Source organism: Cibotium barometz, chromosome 35 (assembly GCF_041138505.1).
Source record: "Cibotium barometz isolate CiBa-2024 chromosome 35, ASM4113850v1, whole genome shotgun sequence".
In the NCBI taxonomy this organism is placed as follows: Eukaryota; Viridiplantae; Streptophyta; class Polypodiopsida; order Cyatheales; family Cibotiaceae; genus Cibotium; species Cibotium barometz.
The window spans coordinates 20,471,376-20,479,336 of record NC_141080.1 but is presented as its reverse complement, the minus strand read 5'-3'; positions in this window follow the sequence as shown (position 1 = coordinate 20,479,336).

Below are 7,961 nucleotides of genomic sequence, written 5' to 3'. Positions count from 1 at the left end.
ACACGTTTCACTCAAATCATCATTCCTTAACGTCTTCCAAAAGACTGAACTCGGCCTATGAGACAAATCGGAGTACCTGTATGGGGTATCCTCTGTCATCCCAACAAAATGAAAAAGTACTGAACAAAAAAGCTGAATCTGGCTGTACAGGGGATGGAGCTCTAGTACTAGGAGAATGCAAAGCTATATGCATGGAGTATACAATCATGATATGCAACCTAGCTAGCTGCATCCTGTACCATACTGGGGGTATAAAATGGTATACATCAGTGAAGGGGGTGTCTAATCCTGTGTGCTATCATAGGCCAAGTCAATGTCGCCTACCAAGACTCTCTCCGTGAAGTAGTAATGTATCTCAATGTGTTTCATCTGCGCATGAAAAACTAGGTTCCTAGCTAACTGTATACTGCTAAAATTGTCACAATATATGACAACTTTTCTCTCCACATGCAACCCCAAATCAGCAAGTAGTTTACGTAACCAAGCTACCTCACGCTTTGCCACCACTACAGCTCCTCTGTACTTGACAAGGCAACAGTGGGTTGCTTCTTACTGCTCCATGTCACATCATCACTCCCCAATGAAAACATAAATCCACTGGTAGATCTCCTGTCTGAGATGCTACCTGTCCAATCTACATCTATGTACCCAGATAGCTCCAATGGTACACCTGCTACATAAAACAATGCATAATCAATAGTGGCCCTCAAATATCGAAGTGTGCATCGCACATTATTAAAATATGGTTTGCACAAAACCTACATAAACTGGCTCTCTAAGCCAATAGTGTAACTCAAATCTGGCATGCTGATCATGACATAGATCAAACTCCCCACAATCTTTGTGTACATAGTGGGATTCTCCAACACATAACCTGCATCCGCACTAAGCTTGCCATTTTGATCGAATGGCACTAAGATTGACTTATAATCAGCCATCCCATACTTGGACAACATGTCCAATATATACTGTCTCTGTGACAGCCAAACACCCTCAAGTGTGCGAAACCTCAATTCCCAAAAAATAGTGCAGATCTCCCAAATCCTTCATCTCAAACTTCCTTTTGAGAAGACTCTTCACATGCTCAATCTCATCCAAGTTGTCACCCCCAACAATAAGATCATCTACATAGATGGTGATGATCACAATACCCTTATCATTCATTCGCACACATACAAAGAGTAATCTGCATCTCCCATATAAAAACTAATAGTGACAAGATACTCAACAATCTTGTCATGACATGCTCGTGGAGCTTGCTTCAGCCCATACAAAGCCTTACGAAGCTTACATACATACTCCGGGTAACCTGTATTCTCAAAACCAGGTGGCTGATCCATATACACTTCTTCTTGCAAGTCATCATGAAAAAATACATTTTTTACATCCATCTGATGTAAAAACCAGCCTTTAGCTATAGCCACCGCAATCACAACTCTCACAGTTGCCATCTTTGCATCCAGGACAAATGTCTCCTCATAATCAATCCTATGTGTCTACGCATATCCTTTGGCTACCAATCTAGCCTTGTACCTGCTTATGCTACCATCACTATTATGTTTCACCTTATACAACCACTTACAACCAATAGCTTTCTTGCCTTAAAAGCAATGGCACCAAATCCCAAGTCTCATTTCCATACAATGAATGCATCCATCTCCTCTACAACCTGCACAACTTTTACCATGTAAGCATAATGATGTGCCACATAACCATCATAAGTCAACCTCTGCACAGGGTTTTTGACTCTTCCAAATCTTCGTAACTTTGCATTCATGGCTTCCATAGCCTTCTTCACACCAGGTGTCCTCATTCCTAGAATCCCAAGCTCCTCATCAAGGCTCATCTCCGAGCCACTAGACTCTCCATCAAACAAGAGAATGCCCTACAGAAATATTAGGCATACCAAGGGGCTCAACCACTTTCTCTTTGCCTTTATGTGATGTACCAAATAAATTTCTAGGATTAGTATTATGACGCAGCCTCTGCCACTCCATGGTCTATCAATAGAATCACTGGATGAGAACTCTCCTGGTCCACTCAATGACTATGATTGCTAACTTGCATTCTGTGCAACCACATTTCCACTTACATCGGCCCCAATAACATCTTTTTCAGTAGCATACCAGCTACTCATCTCATCAAATACAACATCCCTACTTACCCTCAATTCATGTGTAGCAGGATTATAGCATTTATATCCCTTTTGCTCAAGGGAATACCCAATGAACACACATTTTTTTGCCTTTGGGTCCAGCTTAGTACGTAACTCATCTGGCACATGCACATATGCAATACATCCAAAAACTTTCAAGTGAGACAAATCAGGTTTCTTGCCAGTAAACTTCTCCTCTGGCATTACATCATGCATGGCTGTAGTAGGAGTCGTGTTCATGATATAAACTGTTGTAGATACAGCCTTAGCCCAATAGCTATGCGGCATATTCTTCTCTACCATCAATGCTCATGCTATCTTTGCAATGTGCCTAACTCCATTTTGCTGCGGAGTGTATCTACATGTAAATTGTCTCTGAATGCCATTCTTTCGCAAGAATTCAGAGAACTCATTGGAGAAGTATTCTCCCCCTCCATCTCACCTTAGGCACTTCATATGCTTTCTTGTCTGTTTTCAACCATCACTCTAAAATTCTAAAAATGAGTGAACACTTCACTCTTCTCCTTCATGAAATACACCCACACTTTCCTCGTGTGGTCATCTCAATGGATGTTGCGTAGTACTTGCAACCAGGCATAGACATGAAAAGATGCGAGGGGGGAAGAGAGCTTGAGCTCTTGCAAGCACACACACACACTCACAAAACCCTAATAGAGAACACACAAGGTGAGAGGCTGAAAATCTTCTTCTTCTCTACTCAACACTCAACACACCATATACAAGATAAGAGTACACAATAATATGAAAGGTACTCAACCAAATACATACACGGGTTCTCTATAATGTGAACCCGACTAAATGAGCTGGCGCTATAACTATGCCAGTCTCTAGAGTGGCTGTCACACAGCCTGTCATCCCACTGGCCGCATATCACCCAAGATCTCACCAACCATGCCAGTGGTGTAAGTGCGGGGCCTATCCCCCAGGCGGGTCATCAGTGTCCACCGCCTCACTAGAGCTCGATATCTCAACACTCCCCCTCGAGCTCAAATCCATCTCATGTACACCAAGCGAAGCCCTGAATCTGCGGAGCTTCTCTGTACCCAATGCTTTGGTGAAGATGTCAGCTACCTGATCCTCTGTGCTGACATAAACAAGGTCAAGGTCTCCTGCCAAGACCTTCTCTCTGACGAAGTGGTAGTGGACCTCTATGTGCTTCGTACGAGCATGAAAGACTGGGTTCCTGGCCAACTGTATACTACTAATGTTGTCACAGAAAATGACAACTTGTCTATCCACTGATAGACCCAAATCTGCAAGTAGCTTTCTCAACCAAGCTACCTCACATGCTGCCATAGCAGCTCCTCTGTACTCGGCCTCTGTACTCGATAGAGCAACCGTAGGCTGCTTCTTGCTGCTCCAAGTCACAGCAGCACTCCCCAAAGAAAACATGAATCCACTGGTAGATCTTCTGTCTGAGATACTACCAGCCCAATCAGCATCTGTGTACCCATGTACACATATCTCTGTCCCAGTCTCATAGAATAGTCCACAATGCAAAGTAGACCTCACATACCTCAGTATGCGTCTCACAGCATCCAAATGCGGTTTCCGTGGAACCTGCATAAACTGACTCACCAACCCAACAGCATAGCTCAAATCTGGTCTGGTGATCGTCATGTAGATCAAACTTCCTACTATGCTCCTGTACATAGTAGGATCCTCCAAGATCTCTCCTGAATCTGCACTCAACTTGCCATTCTGATCCAATGGCACAGAAATAGGCTTACAGCCTGTCATACCATACTTGGACAACATGTCCAAGCCATACTGTCTCTGCAGTAATCCTATACCATGTGGTGACCTAATCACCTCAATGCCCAAGAAATATCTGAGCTCCCCCAGATCCTTCATCTCAAACTTCTGTCTAAGCAAGATCTTTACATCAAAGATCTCTGCATCATGGTCCCCCGTAATGATCAAGTCATCTACATAGATGACAACAAGCACAACCCCTCTATCACCATGTCTCACATACAATGAGAAATCTGCATTGGCTACATGAAAGCCAATAGTGACAAGATATTCAGAAATCTTGTCAGACCATGCTCTTGGTGCTTGCTTTAAGCCATACAAGGCTTTCTTCAACCTGCAAACATGCTCGGGGTGACCCACATCCTCATAACCAGGTGGCTGCAACATATACACCTCTTCTTGCAAATCCCCATGCAAGAATGCATTCTTTACATCCATCTGATGTAAAGACCATTTCTTTGACGCAGCCACTGCTATCACAACTCTCACCGTTGCCATCTTGGCAATTGGGCTGAAAGTTTCCTCATAATCAATCCCATATGTCTGCGCATATCCTTTGGCTACCAATCTAGCCTTGTACCTGTTTATGCTCCCATCACTGTTATGTTTAACTTTGTACACCCACTTGCATCCAATGGCTTTCTTGCCTTCTGGCAATTGCACTAAATCCCAAGTTTCATTTCCATATAGTGCATCCATCTCCTCATCCATAGCTTTCTCCCAACACACATTTCCAATAGCCTCATCAATGCATGTGGGCTCAACAACCTGCACAACCTTTGCCATATATGCATAGTGATGTGCCACATAACCATCATATGTAAATCTCTGCACAGGGTTCTTCACTCTCCCTGATCTTCGCAGCTTTTCATTCATGGCTTCCATAGCCTTCTTTACACCAGGTGTTCTCATAGCTGGGATCCCAAGCTCCTCATCAAGGCTCATATCTGAGCCACTAGACTCTCCATCAACATGAGAATGCCCTGCAGAAATGTCAGGCATACCAAGGGGCTCAACCACTTTCTCTTTTCCTTTACGTGATGTACTAATCACATTTGCAGGACTGGTATTATGACGCAACCTGCCACTCCATGGTCTATCAACAGACCCACTAGATGAGGACTCTCCTGGTCCACTCAAAGACTGTGATTGCTGACCTGCATTCTGTGCAACCACACTTCCACTCACATCAGCCCCGACAGCTTCTTTTTCAGCAGCATACCAGCTGCTCATCTCATCAAAGACGACATCCCTGCTTACCCTCAACTCACGTGTAGTAGGGTTATAACACCTGTATCCCTTTTGCTCAAGGGAGTATCCAATAAACACACATTTTTCAGCTTTCGGATCCAGCTTAGTTTTAAGCTCATCTGGCACATGCACATATGCAATGCATCCAAAAACTTTCAGATGAGACAAATCTGGTTTTCTGCCAGTAAACCTCTCCTCTGGAGTTACATCATGTATGGCTGCAGTTGGAGTCCTGTTCATGATGTATACTGCTGTAGAAACAGCCTCAGCCCAATAGCAATGCGGCATATTTTTCTCTTCCATCAATGCCCGCGCAATCTCAGCAATGTGCCTGTTTTTCCGCTCAGCAACTCCATTTTGCTGCGGAGTGTATCTGCATGTGAACTGTCTCCGAATACCATTCTTCTTCAAAAATTCAGAGAACTCATTGGAGAAGTACTCTCCCCCTCCATCTGACCTTAGGCACTTTACATATTTTCCTGTTTGCTTTTCAACCAAAACTCTGAAATTCTGAAAGTGAGTGAACACCTCACTCTTCTCTTTCATGAAATATACCCACACTTTCCTTGTGTGGTCATCAATGAAAGTGACATAGTACCTGCAGCCTCCCATAGACACGGTCTTCGTAGGACCCCATACATCTGAATGCACAACATCTAGTGCATTTCTGCTCACATATCTGTTACGTGGAAACACATGCTTTGTTTGCTTCCCAAATTGGCATGCTTCACATATTTTCTGCATACCTTCCACTTTAAATTTTGGCAGCCCTATCACAATTCCTTTTGTCTGCATAGACTTCAATCTCTGCACATTCACATGACCAATCCTTTTATGCCATATGTCTGTGTCTGCAACAACTCCTGAACCATTTGCAAACATCGCAGCACTCATCTCAGGCATGTCTACATCCAACGTAAACATTCTGCCCACTCTGTTGCCTTTTGCAACCAACCTGCACTTGTCTTTGAAATCTTCAACATAACACCCATCAGGGTTAAACCGAACCTGCAAACCCTGCTCAATCATCTGGCCAACTGAAACCAGATTCTTTGTTATGTTCGGTACATGAAGTACATCTGCAAGGTACTTCACTTTGCCATCCTGCATAGATAATGGCACATCTCCAACGTGGGCAATTGGATGAGCAGTGTCATCCCCTGTTTCCACAAAACCTGGTCTTTCTGGGTTCTTCATCTCCTTGAACCACTCCCCATGACTCGTCATGTGGTTCGAAGCGCCTGAATCCACATACCATACATTATCTTTTTGTGCTGCATCAACATTTTCAGACATGGCATTTACAACATGCTGCATAACAAACAACCTTTCATTGTCCTCATTATTTCTGCTTGAGGATGCATAGTTGTTTTGCTGCACTTTCCCATTTTGCATGTCAGCCTGCTTCTTATAACATTCTGACTGCACATGTCCTGGCTTACCACAATAGTAGCATTCACGTGCATCATTATATTGCCTTTGCCAATTTCCACGGCCTCTTTGGCTCCCCCTGCCTCTAAATTTGCCTCTTCCACCTGCGTGTTGTTGTTGTTGATTTTGGGACTGTTGTTGCTGCTGCTGCTGCTGCTGACCATAATTCTGATTACCTGTTCGGCCACCTCCTTGACCACGTCCACGGCCTCCTCTACCTCGTCCTCTTCCTGAACTCGTGTAGAAGGCCTGTTGCTCTGAACTGTTTTTGCTTTGTGAAGACTGTTGGTCTTCACCCAAGTTCTTCTCTTCGATGATCAGCATAGACACCAAATCTGTAAAGTTGGGAATATTTTCCCGAGTCTGAATAGACGTCTTAAACGCCTTGTATTGTGGCCCGAGACCACGTAGACAGACTTCCACCTTGTCATCATCATCTACTGACACACCAATAGATGCAAGGGATTCCACAATACCCTTTATCTTCAGCGCATAGTCATTCACAGACATGCTCTTTTTCTCCACAGTATGAAGTTCATTCTTCAACTGTATCTTACGTGCCTTGGTATTTGTTTCATAGAGCTTTACCAAGGTGTCCCACGCCTCCTTGGGGGACTTGGCATCCTGAATGTGCCCAATCATGGTGTCCTGTATACTAATGGATAGCCAATACATTACTTTCCTGGCTCCTTGGTTCCAGTCTTTGAACTCTTTCACATCTGCAGCAGTCGGATTTATATCCGGTATCTCCGGTGCCTCTTCATGCTCTCCTTCTATGTAGTCCCAATAGCCTTTTCCCATCAGGAAATTCGTTAACCTGAACCTCCAAGCATGGAAGTTATTCTTATCCAGCTTCTCAGCCACAATCTGTGTTATGCCATCATTAGACATCTTGCCAAACACACAATTTTACCAGAACCTGCACTCTGGTTTTTTTTTGCACAACCTGCAGTAATTTCTGCACAGCGGTACTGGAGTACTCAAATGTCACAATCAGTGACTTCAATGTGCATACATACACCCAATGGCAACTGTAGACCTCTTTGCAGCACCCACAGTGTCTGCACAGTCAATCTGTCTTCCTGCAGTTCGTAAAACAGAGTTCTGCAGAGAATCGATGACTTACCCGCAGTGCTCGAAATCGCCTGCTTTCTGAAAAACGGAGGTCCAGACGCGCCCGAAACGCGTTTTCGGCCCGAAAATTTCAGTCCAAAGGAGTCCAAAGGACTGTATAGTTGCCCTAGAGCTTCACTCCCGCGAAGAAAGCTCCTCAATCGGAGATCGTTTGCCGGTGCCTCCCGTAGAGCTCCCGACAAGGGTGTAGTCACCAACACAATAGGGAAGAGTA